An 8377-nucleotide genomic window follows, 5' to 3' on the forward strand; every position below is an offset into this window, starting at 1 on the left:
GCTGCCTTTCTGGACACTGGTAAACATCTGTAAATGTCTGGGTGAAGAAAATGGCAGAACTAAAAGAGAGAGACAGAACGGACTTCCTGCAAATCAGGGAACGCGGGAAAGATCATTTGATTGCTTGTGTCAGATTATCTTTGCACAGCCCCACCAGCTACAGCCAGGTAGGTCCTATCAGGTAATGAAAGCACAGCTGCTGAGAAGCCTCCCCTGCTGGGGAGCTGAAGGGATGGAAGTCATCAGATGAAGGGGATACAGGCTATGTCACCACCCCAAAATGCCAACCGTGCGCCATTCGTCCTTGAAACCCTCTGATTCCCTTTCCATGAACTACACTGACAGTTCTCATACTCTAGCCAATACGAAAGTCACCTAGGGAGTATTAAAATGCAGATGCCTGGGCCGCACCCCTGAGATTCTGATTTAGGAGTCCGGAACGGGCCAGAGAATTTGCATCTCCATGGACCACAACACTAAGTAGCATTAACCTGAAGGATATAGTCCAGGCTTTTTAACATGATCTAATAGGCCTCCATTCCTGGTTTTCACCACTCTTTAGTACCATTACCTGCCACTCCTCCACCTTTCACATCACGCTCCAGCACCTACCCCGTGCAGCACGGTGTCTGGAAGAGCGCTGCAAGAATTCGGCTCTGAGGCTCCATCTGCTCTTCTCCCAAAGCCCCCCAACTTCTCCCAAAGGAGGAAAAGTTGCTTTGAGTTAGACTGACTCCAGAACACTTACTGGGCCGTATTTGCTAGTGGGTATGTGCAAAGGCCAAGCTCTGAATGTACATCTCTCTCTTCTATTCCACGTTGAAGGGCCAAAACCCACGTCCCTATGGAGGACCTCTGGTCAGATTGCTGCGGCCATTCTCCCTCCCTTCCACCCAAGTAGCAGAAGTGGTAGGCTGACCTTTAGGAAGAGCAGGCCTGACCCCTGGTTAGCAGTCTCTCTGTGACTCTCCATATGCCTCTCTGTCTCACTCCTTCTCCTCCAGCCGATCTGGTATGATCTACAAGGTTCAGATATGGGCAAAAAGGGAAGAAAGAGGTTCTCAGATTTTGAGCTCAGGATCCATGCTCCAATCTACACTGGCATTTGGAGGAAAAACTCAACCAATATTAAATAAGTAAAATGATATTTTTCTTTTCTTTGTCATTGTTCTTTATTGTAAGGTCACTGCATCTACATCACTGGGAGGGTAGGATTTCGGTATTCCTGGATCCCCTGGCCTTCATGCCATCACAATACTATCAAAACCTCACCCTTATTCCTTACAGGGCCCATTTCATAGCCTGGTGGAAAAGCCTAGGCCCAGGGTCTGGTACCCAAGGATTTAATTCCTGGCCCTGCCAACTAATTACTCTGTGCCTTCTTTCCTCCATGGTCAAATGGGGATTTAAACACTGACTTCACAGCTCTGTTGGGAGGTGTAACTGAGGAAAAGAACTTTGAAAAGTCTTTGAAAAGTATGAAACGTCAGCCATTTTGCTAAAGTTTTATTCTTTTCAAGGAGCACTGAGCCTGAGTCCAAGTGCTCAGCATAAAACTCACAGTCCTGGTGCCCCTTCTGGATCTCTCACCTCTTCTTATCCTGATGACCCTCTTCCAAGGCAAGAAAGTCAAATCTGGAGCCCAGAGATTCTCAACCCCTGTCCAGATTGCTTTCCTCCACATTACAGAATGTTAGCTGTTGGGCTTCCCTGGTGGCGCAGTGGTTGAGAGTCCGCCTGCCGATGCAGGGGACGCGGGTTTGTGCCCTGGTCTGGGAAGACCCCACATGCCGCGGAGCGGCTAGGCCCGTGAGCCGTGGCCTCTGAGCCTGCGCGTCCGGAGCCTGTGCTCCGCAACAGGAGAGGCCACAACGGTGAGAGGCCCGCGTACAACAAAAAAAAAAAAAAAAAAAAAAGAATGTTAGTTGTTTGCTGTATCTTCCACCACAAACATAAAATAGGGCTGGTCTGTGTCCCATTAGCTCCAAATATATTAACCAGGGATCCCTGCCTTTTGGACTCTGACACTGCAAGTGGGAATTCACCCATGACGATATCACATTACCAACCATATCATGAGACCTTCTTACAGCTGACTAGTCAGTATTAAATATATCCTGGGGTGGACCAGTGGGGATACCGCCGAGACATCCTCCTGGATTCACCACCATTTCAACAAGCACATTGTGACAACCTCCTTTGCTGCCTTCTGCAGATCACCAAGCTGCTACTTTCTGCGTCGTCACATCATACTTTATGAGGTCATATGCACTGACTTGTATCCCAGCACCTTCTGCACAAAGGGACATTGACACACATTGGTTCAGCTTAACAGACTTTCCTGTCAGGACTGACTCAAGGTGCCTTGCAGCAGGTTCCACTTCACACTTCAGTATAAACTGAGAAGGCGGAAGTGGGCTCCAGATTGGATGGAAACCAGCTTTTATTGTAAACCGCACACTCATAGGCCTTGTCTTAACTTCAAAACAGCCATGCAATTAGGGCATCGTTAAATCCTTTTATCAGATAAGGAAACAAAAGACCGAGAGGTTAAGCAACCTATCCCGACTTGGTCACACAGTTCATGCTGGAAACCAGAATTCGAATGGATAGGTTTGATTGATCACAAAGTCATTTGTCAAGATAGGAGCACAGAGACATCCTTTGTATTATGTTTAACTACAACAGCCAAACAGCCAACAAACCTACTTGCATAGGTCCCCGGTGTGCCTGTGTGCCCTGTCTCTCAGCCGCTTCTTAGGGAACACAGTGATTTCTAAACCTTCAACAATGACTTTCCTTATGCCTCACCACCTCCAAAATTTTTGAGAATAGGATACTTCAAACATTCGGATGTCTATTGTATTTCTCTCTTGCAACTGGGCAGGGATTTCCCCCTGCCTCCCCGGGGCACACTCTGATCCAGCAGTACGTGCCGTTCATGGCATAAAGAAAGAAGAGGAGTAGAGAACTGAGCATTGAGATTTTATTACAGAAACAGCGATATCGAACCTCAATCACACAACTGTGGCCGGGGGGCACGAGTTGAAAGCATAATGCAATTAACCTCCTAAAATTATTCACCTATGTTGTCATGAAATGGTTGACAAAGAAGGCAATGACTAAAGTGCAATTGTCCAGAAAACACTTCCAAAAACAGGTTTTAGGAAAAAAGGGAAAACATATTATGGAGGTGAAAAGGACCTCGGACAGAAGCATTTTCAAAACCAGCTTAGTCTCCAAAACTTATCGGTCTCACTGCCATATGCATCCCCATTTGCAATATTCATCTTCATCTTCAGGCCATGGTTCCCATACCTAGTTGTGAATTAGCATCTTCCTGGGAGCTTTTTTTTTTTTTTGAGGTACGCGGGCCTCTCACTGTTGTGGCCTCTCCCGTTGTGGAGCGCAGGCTCAGCGGCCATGGCGCACAGGCCCAGCCGCTCAGGGGCATGTTGGATTTCCCCGGACCGGGGCACGAACCCGTGTCCCCTGCATCGGCAGGTGGACTCTCAACCACTGCGCAACCAGGGAAGCCCCTGGGAGCTTTTTTAAATGCGGATTCTCAAGTCTCCTGTCAGATCTAAAGAATAAGAATCCTTGCAGAGTGGGACTAGGAATTGGTATTTATTAGACTTTCACTTATGTATCATTTGTTGACTCGAATGCAGGACTAGGAATTGGTATTTATTAGACCTTCACTTATGTATCATTTGTTGACTCGAATGCAGCCAGTCACTCCGGGAACCGGCTGTTTTAGCAGACACTGGCACACAAGACAATTTTCTGGAAGAAAAAAGTCCTTTGCAATTTAAATCAGAGTTCCTTGCTGTTTGAAATGCTTCGCGGAGGTCCAAAGACGTCTTCCGCAGCAGGACAGCATCAGCTCCTTAGTACAATTCACCTCTTCTCTCTCAACTCCCATGAGCCACCTCTTTATTTTTAACATTTTCTGTGTAAGGAAATGCTAATAATTTTGTAGCGTAATATTTCAGTTAATATTCTGGACCACAAAGGAGGCAACGCTCTGCTGACAGGCAAACCTATCACATTCCCTTGGAGATACTTATACACAGAGAAAGTGGGATCCTGGCACCAGCTCCTCTCTTTAGGTACATGCGGTGCCACAGCTATGCTCAGACCCTGGCTAAGATCAGCAATAGAAGAAGGACAGGGAGCAATTAAATTCACTTCCTATTCCCAAAGCGAGGTTTTTGCTTAAGTGAGCAAAGGCTTCTGGCTGGCTCCTCTTTGTGGAACAGTTGTATCAAATAACATTTGCACCGCACTTTACAGTTTCCAAATCACTTTCCTTTTCAATACTATCTCATCTAATCATCAGAGTAGCCCAGAGCGGTAGGTATGATTTCCTCCATTTAACCTATAGAGGCTGAGGCTCAAGCAGTTAAATGACCGACACAAGTTCACACAGCCAGGAAACGGAAGAACACAATTTGGAACCAGGTCTTTCATGAAACAAACACAATGGTAAAGTTCAAGTTAACTTTAATACATACTATTGGCTAGAACCAAGGAAGACGTCAAAACCTAAACAAAAACTCGGCCTTGGAAATGGACTTTCAAACAGAAACCGAGTGTGTGAATTTGCTAGTTCTACTTTTCTCAGTAAGACATTTGTCAGGAAGTTTTCTGAGCTGTTCCACAGGAAGAATAGCATGGTGAGTAAGGCTATGGAACCAGAAAGCCTGCGTTTGAATCCCAGCTCTGCTATCTATGAGCTTTGTGACCAAGGGCAAGTTACTTAACTTCTTTGTACCTCAGTTTCTTTGCCCATAAAATGGGAATAATAAGAATCGTGCACAACTTAGAGCGTCGGTTGAAGATTTTAAAAGTTAGATCTATGTAATATATTTTAAATTATACCTGGCACACAGCAAGTTATCAGACACTTCCTTTGTACGTTAGTAAAAATATCTGCTCACACGTAATCAACTCTCAACTGTCCATATGGCGATTATTCTCTGGGTTTTAGGTTTTAGTTTGGTTTTCACCTATAGCAATCTGTGGCCCTGATACTCAGTTGCCCTTGAGGAAGAAGAAAGGAATTCACTCTTGCAGAGCAAGTACCACATGCCAGACACTAGGCCAGACGTACCACCAGATGTATTTCTCACCACACCACCACCAAGTAGCTATCATTGTCCCCATTCCACAGATGGGAAAATCTAAGGCTCAGAGAGTTGAGTAAACCCTGCTGGTAAGTGGAAGGGAAGGTTAAATCCCAGTCTTTCTCTTTCCTGAGCCGTTGCTCTTTCAGATTGTGTCGTGCTCAATACAGATATGAATGCTATCCTTACTAAATTCAAACTGCAACCACATGCCTTCCCCCAAATCAAGCCATTGTCTCAATCTAGCTCCCGTCCCGGGGCAAATCCTGATGGCCTAGAGAAACCACTTCCTGGGAAGTCAAAGGGCATAGGAAGATGAACCACTCCGTCAAGCCACCATCAAACCAATGTTTTCACTAAGGAACGAAGGTGTGGCACGTGCTCCAATATGCCAAGTACTAGGGAATGATAACAGCACTTACCTTAGATGGTGATTGCAATGATTAATTGAGTCATAACAGCTCTCACCTGCATGTCAAGGGTTCAATCACTGTCAGTTGTAACAGATAGTGAAGCATAACGCTTCATTGCATGAACTTGGGAGCCAGATTGCCTGTGTTTAAATCCTGACCCTGTATCGCTCACTAGTGGTGTGACCTTGGGCAAGTTATTGAATCTGTCTGTGCCACAGTTGTTCACCTGTAAACTGGGGATAACAGTAACACCTACCTCACAGGATTGTTGTAAGGATTAGATGAATAATACAAATGAAGCCTTAGAACAGTGCCTGGAACATAGTAACATAGTAACTACTGTATAACTGGTTGGTTTTATTATTAAGAAAATGGGGGGTTGCGTTGGGGAAAAAGAGGTTGGTGAAACATGGAAAAACAGGCATTTACATACACTACGGGTGGCTGCACTATATTAATGCAACATTTTTGGAGGGTGATTTGGCAATATCCAACAGCATTTTAAATGTTTGTGTCTTGTGATTCGTCAATTCCATGCAGGGAATGTAAACTACAGATGTGCCAGCACAAATGTGTGCATTTGGGTGTTGAGGGAAGCACCTAGGGGTAAGCAAGAGCTCCTTTAACCCAATAAGGTTAACTATCAGAAGGCTAAGTAACAACACTCACAAGTAGAATAGTATCATAGAATCCCCTTAACATCAGGAATGGGAAAGGGATACCCACTATCATTTGGGTTTCTAGTCAATACCATACTGAAGACCAAGCCAAATGCATTAAGAAAAATAAATAAGGATTGGAAGGACAGAAATAAAGCTGCCATTAAGTACATATAAGATGACTGTCTACACAAAACTCAATAGAGTCTATAGAGAATTTATTATTATTAAAAGTAATAAGGGAGCTTAGCAAAGTAGCTAGTTATAAGAATAATGTAAAAAAATAAATTCCATTTCTATATAGCGACAACAAAAAGAAAATATAAGTTTTCAAAAGCTCTACTTGTTATATATTATTCTGTAACGAACTATCACAAAATGTAGTGCCTTAAAACAACAAACGTTTATTAGCTCTTACTATATCTGAGGGTTAGGAATCCGGAAGTTGCTCAGCGGATGGCTCTGGCGAGGGGTCTGTCTCTCAGGAGATTGCAGTGGGTGGGGCTTTAGTCATCTGAAGCCTTGACTGGGGCTAGAGGATCTGCTTTCAAGACGGCCCACTCATGTGGATGGAGGCTGGATATTCGCACGTCTCAGTTCTCTCCACGTGGACCTCTCTGTAAGGCTACCTGAGTATCCTCAGGACACGGCAGCTGCCTTCCTGCACAGAAGGTGATCTGAGAAAGGACAAGGAGGAAGCCACAGTACCTTTAATGATTTAGTCTCTGAATTAGTTCTGCTTTATTTTTTCCTTAGCAGAAAGTCTCTAAGTCCATTCCACACCTAATAAGAGGAAAATTAAGCTCCACCTTTTAAAGGGAGGCATTTCACAGAACATGTGGACAGATTTTAAAACCACCAGAGATATCATTTTTAGCAGAAAAATCCAACCTACTTAGGAATAAATCTAATGAAAGATGTTTAAAACTTTAAGGAGAAAATTTTAAAACTTTCGTGAAAGACATTAAAGAAGACCTAACTTAATGTAGAGATACATGTTAGGTAGTCTCAAAAGCAATTCCCTCAAACTGGTATATTAAATCAATTCATTTCTAATCTAAGCCTCCAACAGAATTAAAAAAAATTTTTTTTGAACTTGAAAAGCAGATTCTGAAACTCATATTGGAAATTCAAAGGCCCAAGAATAGTAAACACACTCCTGAAGGAGAAAAGGTACAAGACTGAAGAACACGCTCCACATATATCAAAACTTCTTATAAAGCTTGATAGCAATAGCAGTTAAAACAGTGTGGGATTGTCTCAGAAACAGACAAACTTTGCAATGAAGAGAATAGCGATCCCGGACACAGCCCTATACAACTATAGAAACTTGATACACACCAGAAGGAACACTGAAAATCACTTGGCAAACAGTATAGTATTTAATAAATAATGCTGCCACGACTGCTTATCCATGGAGGGAGAAGATGAAATTTTGTCTTAACCTCAGGCCATATCTTTACATAAATGAATTCCAGGTAAATTTAAAACTTAAATGTAAAAGGCAAAGCTCTAAAAGCCACAAAAGAAAATATACGAATATGACTTTGTGACCTTATGTTATGGAAGGGCTTCTTAAGCAGACATAAAAATATTAGCTATAAAAATAATTGATAAATTTAACTATATTAAAATGAATAAAATTGAACATTAAAAAAAAGAACTGTAAAGAAAGTGAAAAAGGCCACACGTGGGTAAAAATACTTTTAGATAACCAACAAAATAGTATCCTGAATATAAGGTATTTCTCAATTCTCAAGAGTGGGACTGCTATATCAATGTATATGTGAACTTTTAATTTTAATAGGTATCAATAGAGAATATTTAAAGCAGCTGTTAGCAATTCAAAGGGTTCTTCCCCACCAGCAATAAATCTTTATTTTTTGCCACTTTGATACATGACTAACAGTAAAACTGAATATTTTTTGTTTGTTTTTATTATGGCATGTTTTGTAGTATAAAAAGAGAGTTGGCATCCTTTCCTTGTTCCTGGTTCAGGAAAAATAGCTGCAGCATATGTTTATTGGTTATTTCTTTGGTTACTTTGTAAATGTCCTACTCATATTCTTTTTTTCCTCTACTGTTCAACATTGTCTTGGAGCTATGAGCAAACGCAAAGATAAGAAAATGATATAATCTGTATACACATTGAAAAGCAGAGATAACTCTCTTGATT

Source organism: Leucopleurus acutus, assembly GCF_964270905.1.
Source record: "Leucopleurus acutus genome assembly, chromosome: 7".
Lineage (NCBI taxonomy): Eukaryota > Metazoa > Chordata > Mammalia > Artiodactyla > Delphinidae > Leucopleurus > Leucopleurus acutus.